This window comes from Cebus imitator, unplaced genomic scaffold (assembly GCF_001604975.1).
Source record: "Cebus imitator isolate Cc_AM_T3 unplaced genomic scaffold, Cebus_imitator-1.0 Scaffold11, whole genome shotgun sequence".
In the NCBI taxonomy this organism is placed as follows: domain Eukaryota; kingdom Metazoa; phylum Chordata; class Mammalia; order Primates; family Cebidae; genus Cebus; species Cebus imitator.
The window spans coordinates 10,212,547-10,225,358 of record NW_016107326.1 but is presented as its reverse complement, the minus strand read 5'-3'; the positions used below and the strand labels follow the sequence as shown (position 1 = coordinate 10,225,358).

Below are 12,812 nucleotides of genomic sequence, written 5' to 3'. Positions count from 1 at the left end.
GAAATTTATTTCATTAGATGCTCAAAAAATGTATGACGCATGAGTGGGGCTTTCTGCCTCCATCCCACATCTGCCAGGGTAAGGAGGGAGCCCAGGAGCTGGGGGTATTCTGGGTAAGGCTGCCCCTCCCTCAGCCACGTTGTCGCTGTTAGAGTGAAGAAGGCCCCTGGAACTCCATGTGTTCCTGCAGTCCCTTCTTCCTCCCCCACCACAGACACCTCACCATCATTATTTGCTCTGAGAGCATCAGGACCCATACGCCTTTATCTCTATATGCATCAGTCACTCCAAGAAGCTCAGGCTCCTGAGTCATCCTTCCCTTATCGCCTAGGCCTGAGTCCCATATAGCTCCATGTGGCTCTCTCCACCACTCCCAGGCTTTATTGTTCCCCTTAGCACATACGTCACCTGACATGTAACACATTTGACTGACTTGTTAGTCTCCCCTGATTGAGGGTGAGGGATTTTGTCTCTCTTGTTTGACCACTGTACCCCCAGCATCTACAAGGTGGCTGGCATGTAGCAAGGACTTAATCAACATGTGTTGAGGAATGAATGAGCAAACAAAGCATCTTTACTATTGTCCGTTCTCTGGACGTCAGGCTCCACTGCAGACTGGTTCGTCTCAATCTTCAGGCCTAAACAAGATGCAGACCACAGGCCTTCTTCCATACTGGCTTAGCTCACCTGTCTAGCAGTTTCTGAGCCTGGGCTTTGGAGACAGATGGGCTTGGATGTAAATCCTGGCTCTGCCATTATGAGGCTTTTAACACCTCTGCACCCACTCTTCCCTATATGTAAAACTGGAAGGATGCCTAACTCCCGAGAATGTGGTAAATGGATTAAATGGAAGGTGTGTGTAAAGAGCTCAGCACAACTCCTGGCACACAGTAAGTGCACAATAAATTGTGGCCACCAGAGAGGCAATAGGGCAGGGACAAGCTTCCTCTGGTGTCATCTCCCTCTGGTAGAGGGAGCCTGGCGCACTGTCCACAATGGATTCTGAGCAGGCCCTGAGCTCAAGGGGAAATAATCCCATGATAGATTACCAATGTCTGTCATGGGTATGGGGGCCAGGGGGCAGTGGAGGGTGAAAGAGAGTAGCAGCCCCAAGCCATACCTTTGCCATCCTGATCTAGAATTTCCACCATTGCTCCTTTTCTTGTGCATGTCTTGACTGTTTTTAAGGGTGAGAGCTCCCTTGTTTTCAACAACTCTTTTCTGACGCCATAATTTCTCACCCTCCCCAACCCTGAAATTAGTGCGGTCTGCTCCTCTGAGTCCCAACACTCTTTTCTCTGCTGTTCCTTGATTATTTACAATATAGCATTTTGAGTTTTTAAAAAACTTTCTGGTCTCCTTTCTGTACATACAGGCTGACATAGCTTCAGGGTAGATTTCACCTTTGAAAACTAACACAGGCGAGCGCACGGGATTACAAGTCAGAAAATCTCAACTTGCTGTGAATTTTGAGTTCATCATTTTGCCTTTTGGAGTCTGTCTATCCAGCTGAAAGGCAGAACCCTAAGATGCCTTTGCTACCCTTGCTGCCCAGGGTATTTCAGCGCTTTTGTGAGAACCAGCATTTCATTGAGCTCTGTGGAGGGGAAAAGCTGTCATGTTCAACTGGGCACAGTGGCTCATGCCCATAATCCTAGCATGCTGGGAGACCGAGATGGGTGGACCACCTGAGGTCAGGAGTTTGAGACCAGCCTGGCCAACATGCTGAAACCTCACCTCTACTAAAAATACAAAAAATTAGCCAAGTGTGGTGGCACACACCTGTAATCCTAGCTACTTGGGAGGCTGAGGCAGGAGAATTGCTTAAACTCAGGAGGTGGAGGTTGCAGTGAGCCGAGACTACACGACTTCACTCTAGCCTTGGCTTCAGAGNGCAGGGACAAGCTTCCTCTGGTGTCATCTCCCTCTGGTAGAGGGAGCCTGGCGCACTGTCCACAATGGATTCTGAGCAGGCCCTGAGCTCAAGGGAAAATACAGCTAGTGCTCGACTTACGACCGTGATTGGTTCCGACAGACCGGTCATAACACGATTTGGTCGTAAGTTGAGTAGGCTATATGTACAGTACTGTGAAATAACTTCGTATCACGTGCAATCACATTCACTTTCTTTCCTCCTTCGTAGTGCTTAATTACTTTCATTTTCGTGTTGAGATCGATGGCCTTTCTTTCCTTCTTGACAGGCTGAGGTGTAGACAAAGACAATTTCCTCTTGGTAGACATCTTGGGAGGGGTTTGATGAAAAATATCCAAGACACAAAACACAAATTGCTGTGCTGAGTCTGGGATAACAGTTGAAATGGTGCACGCGGACATGGTAGTGCTGCCGGAAGCTAGTCCGCACTGTCGTACGCCCAGCTGGGCAACGTTTGCGCTGCCAGACGCGGAGCAGTCGTGGCTAGCGATTGTGATCTTAAAGTCGAATGGTCGTAAATTGCATAGGTCGTAAATCGATCAATACCTGTAATCCCATGATTGCAAAGTTGAGAGCTGGGAAAGTTAAATGCTGCCATCTGCTGGTCATTTCTATGTTAGCAGCATCAAAGTAGCCATAGTTTTACAAAGCTCTTTTTTAAACTCATTAAAGACCCGGAGGGAGGAGATGGCATTTACTGAGCACCTTCTGTTTATAAGGAACTGTCATCAACAGTGCTACAGGTACAGACGTAAATGAACCCTGGATGCTGCTGTTAAAGAGAACATAGATTCCAGAGAACCAAGGCTGCGTCTTAAAGACTGCATGCCTTAAGCTCATCCTTCAGCCTCTCTGAACTTGAGTTTTCTGAGGATCCAGAGGAAGGGCCTTAAAAGATGAAGAGGATGTTGGCAGATGGGTATGAGAAGAAAAAGAGGAGGGCATCCCATGCAGACAAAGAGGAGGGTTTCAAGGGAAGCCCTGACATGTGTCTCCTTCCCTCATCCCCTTGTTGGTGAAGCCGAGGGCTGAGTTCCTGATCTTTAAGCGCCTGTCTGCCTCTGACTTCCGGTCAGGGGAAGGGACAGAGTGTTTGGAAAGACTTCTTGAAGGAAGAGTGAAACAAACACATGTGTCATAGTTTCCACCAACTTTAAGAAATAGAACCATGTCATTACCTGTAAAGTATTCTGTAATTTATTACACATTATTATGTAACTTATTTACAACATCCTACGGTTTGTGGACATTTAAATTATTTGCCATTTTCTCCAGGTTTGTTTTTCTGCCTAGAACATCCATGTGCATGGATTTCTTCTTCTTCTTCTTCTTCTCTCTCTTTTTTTTTGGGGGGGGATGGGGTCTCACTCTGTCACCCAGGCAGGAATGCAGTGGCATGATTACAGCTCCTTGCAGCCTTGACCACCTGGGGTTTAATTGCTCCTCCTACCTCAGCCTTCTGGAGTGGCTGAGACTACAGGCATGCATCACCACACCCGACTCATTTTTGTGTATTTTTGTAGAGGTGAGATTTTGCCATGTTTCCCAGGCTGGTTTCGAACTCCTGGGATCAAGCAATCCTCCCACCTTGGACTCCCAAAGTTCTGAGATTACAGGTGTGAGCCGCTGTAACCAGCCATGCACGCATTTCTGTCAATTACATACCCAGGAATGAAACTCTTGGGTTGTAGAGGGTGTATATTTCCAACATTAAAGATCATCCCAGTTGGTTACCCAAAGAGGTTGCACCAATTTAAACTCACGTCACAAGTATGTGAGCTCCAATTGTTACAGGTAACTAGTCAGACGTGAGCAGGACAGGACAGGGATCCACCCCCACCCCACCCCCACCAGGAGGGTCAGGCAACCATCAGGTGATGGTCAGGCGATTGTTAAACTGTCTCTAATAACTGGTTGCAGCCTGCACCAGGGAAAAGCAGTCTCCCAATAGATAGAAAAAACTTGAAATTGGTGATCAGCAGCTTCCCAGTAAGATCTCAGGAGTTGGGAGAGTGAGCTCAAGCATGCACACTAAGAGGCAAAATGGTGGAGCTCAACTCCCAGGGACACTCAAGTGGTGGGGGAAGAATGCCTCAAGTGAGCATGCGCACAACTCCAGGAAACACACTGCGTGCTCACCTCCCAGCTGCCAGCGGGCCACTGCACGTGTGTACAGCCCAGCCCCAGGGAAGAATCGGGGGAGAAGGGATGTAAAACCCTGGAACTATGTCAACATGTGAAAACCCAAGTCAAAGGTCAAACAGTGCACTTGATCTGTGAAATCACCCACCTGGCCCTCTTCCAAGTGTATTTTACACCCTTTCATCCCCGCTCTAAAGTTTTTACGTAAACGTTCACTCCTGCTCTAAAACTTGCTTCGGTCTCTCACTCTGCCTTATTATGCCCCTTGGTCAAATTCTTTCTTCTGAGGAGGCAAGAACTGAGGTTGCTGCAGTCCCATACAAATTCGCCACTGGTGACACTATGATTCCCTGGAGAGGCTTGATATTGTCAGGTTTTTAAAGGTTTGCTAATATAGTGGGGTAAAATGTCTTACTGAGTTTTCATCTATTTTTAATAGAAGAAAAGGCATACAAAGTTATTAATGTATAGGGCGGGGGAGAATCAGTGATTTCCCAACCTCCTGATGGGGTACAGAAGCTGATGTACACTCTTTCACAGGGTAAGGAGGAGATACGAAATGTAGACAATTCCTTTGAGAAGCAGCAAGTGGTGATTAGGGAGAATGTTCAACCAGGGAGACAGAAATTAACTTGTATATGATTCTCTTTGGAATTTGAGCCTGCTAGGCAGGCGTTATGTTATGGAAAAGACCATCCGTCCATGTGTGGTTGCATTCTTCCCTCTTCATTTCCCAGCTTCTAGGATGTCCCCATGTCTTCTCTGTGGATCTCCCAGCACCCACAGGTCACACAGCAACAAAGGCTGTGGCAGTCACCTGGGTCTCCCACAGCAGACAAGACCAGGCACTGGACACCGAATGTTTTCACAATTAAAAACACATGTTCAAACACTAGTTGATACTTTTAGTTTCTTCTGGGAAGATATGTTTATTTCATTTGTCTCTTTTTCTGTTGTTTTGTCTTTTTTCTTATTAATATGTAAGATTTAAAATATATATACTTGGCCAGATGCGATGGCTCATACCTGTAATCCCAGCACTTTGGGAGGCTGAGTTAAGAGGATCATTTGAACCCAAAAGTTTGAGACCAGCCTGGGCATCACAGTGGGACCCCTGTTTCTATAAAAATATACAAATCAGCTGAGCATGGTGTCATGTGCCTGTAGTCCCAGCTACTTGGGAGGCTGAGATTAGAGGATCACGAGCCTAGGAGGTCAAAGCCACAGTGAGCCACGATTGCACTACTGCAGTCCAGCATGAGTGACAGAGTGAGACATCGTCTCTAAATAAATAAATAAAATACGTATTCTAGAAACAACTCCTTTATCACTTATGTGAATTGTAAGTCTTATATCCCATTCTGTAGCTTGCCCTTTCACTTTCTTCATGTTCTTTTCTTTCTTTCTTTCTTTCTTTTTTGAGACAGGGTCTCACTCTGTTGCCCAGTTTGGAGTGCAGTGGCGTGATCTCAGCTCACTGCAACCTCCACGTCCCAGATTGAAGTGTTTCTCATGCCTCAGGCTCCCGAGTAGCTGGGACTACAGGTGTGCGCCACCACACCCCCCTAATTTTTGTATTTTTAGTAGAGATGAGGTTTCACCATGCTGGCCAGGCTGGTCTCGAACTCCTGACCTCAAGTGGTCTACCTGCCTTGGCCTCCCAAAGTACTGGGATTACAGGCATAAGCCACTGCACCTGGCCGCCTTTCATTTTCTTATAGTGTCATTTGAAAAACAGAAGCTATTAATTATAATGTAACTGTGGTAGGCAGAATTCTCATGACCCACACCCTTTTATGATGCCCCCTGAAGAGTGGACAGAACCTGTGCATATAGCAGGATATCGCTTCTGTGATCATGTGGCATGTACGGCAAAAGGAATCTTGCAGGAGTAACAAGGGTTACTAATTGGTTGCATAAGAGTTAATCAAGAGGGAGATTAGGTGGGCTCGGCCTCATCACATGGTCCCTTCAATCTGGGGCCTAGAGACCAGAGACAGAAAACTTCAGAGTTTCAAAGTGCAGGAAAAACTGGGCAAGCAAATCTGACTGGCTTTTATTTATTTATTTATTTTGAGACACGGTCTTGCTCTGTCACCAGGGCTGGCATGCCCTGGTGCAATCTCCACTCACTGCAACCTCTGCCTCTTGGGTCCAAGCAATTCTTGCGTGTCTGCCTCCCAAGTAGCTGGGACTACAGGCACATGCCATCATGCCTGGGTAATTTTTGTATTTTCTTTAATAGAGACAGGGTTTTGCCATGCTGGCTAGGCTGGTCTTGAACTCCTGACCTCAAGTGATCTGCCCACCCTTGGCCTTCTCAAGTGCTGGGATTATAGGCAGTGACTGAGTCACTGTGCCTGGCCAAAGCTGGCTTTGAAGATGGAGGCTACCTGGCAGTGGCAGTACAGATGGCCTCCAGGAACTGAGACCCAGGGGCCTCCATCCTACAACTAGAGGGAGCTAAATCTGCCACAAGCATGTGAAAGTGAAAGAGGACTCAGGGCTCCAGGTGAGAACACAGCCCCGCCCACACCTTGATTGAAGCTGGCAAGACCAGAGTGGAAAGCCCAGCCACACCGCGCCTGGGTCTCTGCCTCACAGATCCACGAGCTGACAGATGGTTTTAAGCTGCTAAATTTGAGGACTGGTTATGCAGCAATAGCAAACATGTACAGTAGTTATATCCATCAGCACTTTTCTGTATTTATTTCACTTTCTGAACTTAAAAAATCATTCTCATGATAGATATTTTCTTCTAAAACTTTTACAGTTTTAATTTTTCACATTTAAGCATTTAAAGTCAAATTTTCTCTATGGTATGATGAAGAGCCCTGACTCCCTTTTTCCCCATAAGGATAAGAATTTTCCTGATACTTCTGGGAACCCATCATTTCTTCACAGATCTGCAATTACAATTCAGTCATGAATCAAATTTCTATGTAAAGGAGAGCTGGCTTCTGGCCTCTTTATTTTGTATCATTATTTAATTTGGCTATCATCGTGTAATTGTGTGAACTAGTCTGTCTTAATTACTACAGCTCTCTAGTTATCTGCTAGATGTCTGGTACAGTAACTTATCTATTTTGTTCTTCAAGAGTATCTTGGCTTTTGGCTCTTTCAAATAAAATAGATGATCAAATTTCATTAAAAAAACCTGGTACGGCCAGGCGTGGTGGCTCACACTTGTAATCCCAGCACTTTGGGAAGCCACGGTAGGCAGATCACCTAAGGTCAGGAGTTTGAGACCAGCCTGGCTAACATGGTAAAATCCCATTTCTACTAAAAATACAAAAATTAGCCGGGCATGGTGACATCCGCCTGTAATCCCAGACCCTCAGGAGGCTGAGACAAGAGAATCACTTGAACCTAGGAGGCAGAGGTTGCCGTGAGCTGAGATCGTACCACTGCACTCCAGCCTGGGTGACAGTAGAAGACTTTGTCTCGTTAAAAAAAAAAAAAAAGTTAAACATGGAGTTCCTATTTGACTCAGCACTTTCATTTATCAGTATAGACCCAAAGGAAATAAAACCACATATCTACACAAAAACTTCTTATACACAAATGTTCATAGCAGCATTATTCACAATAGCCAACAAGTGCAAACCACTCAAATGTCCATCAACTGGTAAATTAAATGTAGTACATCCATACAATGGAATATTGTTCAGCAATAAAAAGGAATGAGGTACTGATACATGCTATGACATGGATACATCTTTAAAATCTTATGCTAAGTGGAAGAAGACATTCATCAAAGAACATATAGTGTTTCAATCGGTATGAAATGCTCAGAACAGGTGAACCTGTAAGACAGAGAGTAAATGAGTAATTGCTTAGGGCTGAGGGCATTGAGCGGAAATGGAGAAGAACTGCTAATAGGTGTGGGGTTTCCTTTTGGAGTGATGAAAATGTTCTAAAGTCGATTGTGGAGGTGGTTGCACAACTCTGTAAATACACTACAAAACATTTAATTGTACATTTCATGGTGTTTGAATTATCTGTCAATAAAGCTGTTCTTTTAGGAAGAGAAGGTTCTCCTTCCTGCTTGCCTTCCTTCTCTATACCTGGCTGGAAGGCAGATGTGATGACCGGAGTTAATGCAGCTGCCTCAATCTGTTGAGATGGAAAATGCACAGGAGGATGATAGAGGAAAAATATGCAAACACTTGAGTTCCCGACATCGCCAGGACACCCTATCCACTCTGGGCTGTCTTCCATGTGTCATATGGCAGAGAAATCAACTTCCAAGTTGCTCAAACCTCTGTAATTTTAGCCATCTTTGTCACAGCAACCTGACCCGAGTCTGAACTTACACAGTACTTATAGACGGTTCCTGGTTAAATGAATACAGGTATCTGTTTTCTTGTTGTTTTGAGACGGGGTCCTTCTGTGTCGCCCAGGCTGGAGCGCTGTGCTGCAATCACAGTTCACTGCAGCCTTAACAGGGTGTGCGGTCTTCATCACCTGCCACAGTTTGATGCCAAGGTCATCGTACAGGTAAGAAGACTTACCTTCCTCTATCAACAAAATTCCGGAAAAAAAATCCATGTTTCCAGGCCAGAAGCTGGACCCTGCTAAAAAATATCTTATTAAGCAAAGAAGCCCATGAGCCTAAGGTAATCCTGGGTCTGGGCTTCTTAAAGTGTCAAAGACTGAATCTGAGTCTTTGTATCTGAGTCACATCCAAATGTGACCTTGAAGCAAATGCATATTACCGGGACATCCTCCAGACCTGTGGATCAGCATTTGTAGACTTGGGACCCAGGATGTGCGTTTTGAAACAGTAAAGCAAGCACAACAAGCCCAAGTCTCCCGATTCTGGATCCTGACTCTGCCAAGGCCAAGCAGCTAGTGTGTGTGTGTGTGTGTGTGTGTGTGTGTGTGTGTGTACGTATGTGTATATGTGTGTGTATGTGTGTGTGTATGTGTATGTATGTGTCTCTGTGTGTGTCTGTCTGTATGTATGTGTATGTGTGTCTGTGTGTATATATGTGTGTGTATGTATGTGTATGTGTGTGTCTGTGTGTATATGTGTGTCTGTGTGTGTCTGTGTTATGTATGTGTGTCTCTGTGTGTATGCATGTGTATGTATGTGTATGTATGTGCGTGTATGTGTGTGTGCATGTGTTCTTAATATGATGAAGTGTTTAGAAATAGAGCCCTTGGAATATAACAGATCTAGCTTCTTATTCCGCTTTTGAAATTTACTAGCAGGTTGCATACCACTCTGAGCCTCAGTTTCCTTATCTGTCAAATAAAAATTTTAATTTTTACTACTTCATAAAATTCTGATAATATTAATGAGATGATAGAGGCAAAATGTGTAAAGTACTTAGCTCTGAGGCCAGCACTTAGAAAACACGTTATCAGTGACAGCTGCTGCTGCTATTTTATGATGAGCACATCACAATGACAACTCGGTCACCTACATGAACTCCATCTATGTATGTCCCTTCGCCCCCAAATTTTCTTTTTTTTGAGATGAAGTTTCGCTCTTGTGGCCCAGGCTGGAGTCCAATGGCCCAGTCTCGGCTCACTGCAACCTCCGCCTCCCAGGTTCAAGCGATTCTCCTGCCTCAGCCTCCCAAATAGCTGGGATTACAGGTTTGCACCACCACACTCAGCTAATTTTTTGTATTTAAGAGAGATCGGGTTTCACCATGTTGATCAGGCTGGTCTCAAACTCCTGACCTCAGGTGATCCACCCACCTCAGTCTTCCACAGTGCCAGAATTATAGGTGTGAGCCACTGCACCTGGTCCCCAAATTTTCTTTATGTCTCCACTCACACCCTTGCTTTCCCTCTCAGAGGCAGACCTGCCCCCCCCTTGCTCAGAATCCACCCCCTCACACAACCACTGCAGACCCTGTTCTATTTCCCACCCTTTGATAAAGAGCTTTTCTTTATTAATCTTTAGCCTATCACGCATTTTCTTCTGTATTTTCAATCTCTCACTTTTCGCTAGTTCTGTTCGCTTAGTCCATAGACATACTCAGGGTCCTCGTCCTAAAATGCCTGTCTCTGAACCTGCCACACACTGGGTCAACCCATCCTTTCCACCTTCATACCCAACTTCACCAAAGAACATTCTGTTTGCTGCAGCCGCCTCTGCTTCACCTCGCTGGCTCCTGAACAGTGCAGTCCTCCAGTGGTCTGCCCTTACTTTTCCTCTCCTTCCTAGGCCATCTCTGTTATTTCCATTTTTCTCAGCAAGCACATCAATGCAGGTGGCCGTCAAAACTGTACCGAGGTCTGGTCTTCTCTGTCCAAGCTGACGCTCCCAGGCTAGCAAAACATTTCCAACCTGCCGGTTGGTCAAATCCACATCCGATCATCCCTCCAGCACCGCAAACTGCACTTCCCATAGCTCATTTCCTGCCTCTATGTCAATATCTCCTCCTGCCTCACCATACTATATTCTGTACCACACTCTGCACCTGAGACCTACAGCACCACAAGCAACGCTGACTCCACGCTTCCCGTCCTCGTGCCTAATTCTCCCTCTCTGTGGGGAGTGTCCCAAAACGTCTTGATGCATTTTAAGCTTTAGTAGTTTCACATGCTACAAATTTACAAAAAAAAAAAAAAAACCCCAGCATTTACATGTTTAATTTTCTGCTTACTATTTTTATGAATTATTCATAATAGTTTAAAAATTTATTTATTGTATTACTCCTTCTTACTGCAGAATAGAGCAAAAAGTCTTTTTTTAAAAAACATTTGATTCACAGGGTACATGTGCAGGTTTGTTACATGAATATACTGCATGATTCTGAGGTTTGGGGTAAGAATATTCTCATCACCCAGGTAGGGAGTGTAGTATTCAATAAGCAGTGATCCTCCCTTCCACATCAGCCTCCCAAGCAGCTGGGACCACAGGCATGTACCACCATGCCCAGCTAATTTTTTTATTTTTTGTGGAGATGAGGTCTCACTCTGTTGTCCAGGCTGGTTTCAGACTCCCAGGCTCCAGTGTTTCCCCTGCCTCAGCCTCCCAAAGTGCTGGGATTATAGGCCACTGCACTGGCTAAGTATTTTTTTTTTTTTTGATTGAGCATAACATCTTTTATTTTCCAAAGATGTCCTAATATATACCCAAACCTATGTGTCCATGAAATGTTGGCACGCCTCCATTGAGACTTCTTTGTTTTTGTTCTCCTTCTTATTTACGCAAAATATAAAAAGTATTCTTTTCACTATTTTTGAGTGTACAATTCAGTGTCATCAAAATTTCACCTTTTTTGATTGTATAATTCAGTATCATCAAGTAAAATCACAGTGTTGTACAATCAACACTATTACCCATCTTCAGAAAATTTTTACCATCCTAATAGAAACTCTACATAATAACACCTCACCACTCCTGTCTCCAGCACCTGGTAACCTCTAATCTGCTTTTTGCTAGTTCTGCTCCCTTAGTCCATAGACATACTCAGGGTCCCCATCCCAAAATGCCTGCCTCTGAACCTGCCACACACTGGGTCAACCCATCTTTTCCACCTTCATACCCAACTTCACCAAACCTCTAGTCTACCTTTTATCTCTATGAATTTGCCTATTTTAGGTACCTCATATAAGTGCGATCACACAGCACTTGCCCTTTTGTGTCTGGTTTGTTTCACTTCGCATAACATTTTCAAGGTTCAGCGGTGTTGTAGCATGTAACAAAATGTAATTGCTGTGTAAGTGTGAATAATACTCCACTGTGTGTATATAACACATTTTGTGTATCCAGTCATCTCCTAATGGGCATTTGGGTTATTTCCACCTTTTGCTTATTGTGAATCATGCTGCAATGAACACTGGCATTTGAGTGTCTGTTCAAGTTTCTGCTTCCACTTCTTGGGAATATAGACCTAGAAGTGGAATTGCTGGGCCCTGTGGTAATTGCATGAGTGAACTTTTTGGAATAAACTACAAAACCACTTTCACAATGGCTGCACCATTTTACATTCTCACTAGAAGGGTTTTGATTCATTTCGAGTTACCTTCATTCTTTTGCAAGTGGACATCAAGTCTCCCGGCACTGGTTGTTGAATACGGACCTTTCCCCATGGGATGATTTTGGCACTTACGCTTAAATCAATGGACAATATACGTGAGGGTTTCTTTCAGAACTCTCCATTCTATTGCAATGGGGCATCTATCTTTATGCCAACACCACAGTCTTTTTATTACTACAGTTGGTGGTGGTTGTTGTTGTTACAGAGTCTCACTCTGTCACCAGGCTGGAGTGCAGTGGCGTGATCTCAGCTCACTGCAATCTCCACCTCCCGGGTTCAAGCAATTCTCCTGCCTCAGCCTCCTGAGTAGCTGGGACTACAGGCGCATGCCACTAACTACATTTTATATTTTTGGTAGAGATGGGGTTTCACCATGTTGCCGAGGATGGTCTCGATCTCTTGACCTCGTGATCCGCCCACCTCGGCAAATGTTTATTGACCCCTCTCATCTGTTTGGACACTGTGTGAATGCTGAGTTTATAGCACTGAACAGGTTCACACTATAATGGAAATTTTATTCTAGTGTAGTGTCACACAAAACTGAATTGATATTTTTTTAAATGGTCCTCGGAATTAGTTTAATCACAACCACTCATGGAGCAGTGGCATGCATCGTGTGCCTATATGTAATGAAAATATACTCAGACAGCAGAATTTGCCCAGGTGCCAGGTAGAACCAGAGGCAGAATTCAAACCCAGATTGGAAGCTGAGGCTGTGGCTCAGCACCTCT

At 44.7% G+C, this 12,812-nt stretch overlaps 1 long non-coding RNA gene across 1 annotated transcript; it reads left to right on the top strand.

The window, feature by feature from the left end:
• The first annotated feature begins 4,321 nt into the window (after window positions 1-4,321).
• Window positions 4,322-4,963, top strand: LOC119466871. Its single transcript, XR_005195374.1, has 2 exons — window positions 4,322-4,409; window positions 4,813-4,963. It is a non-coding gene; the product is annotated as an uncharacterized LOC119466871 (long non-coding RNA).
• The last annotated feature ends 7,849 nt before the right edge of the window (window positions 4,964-12,812 follow it).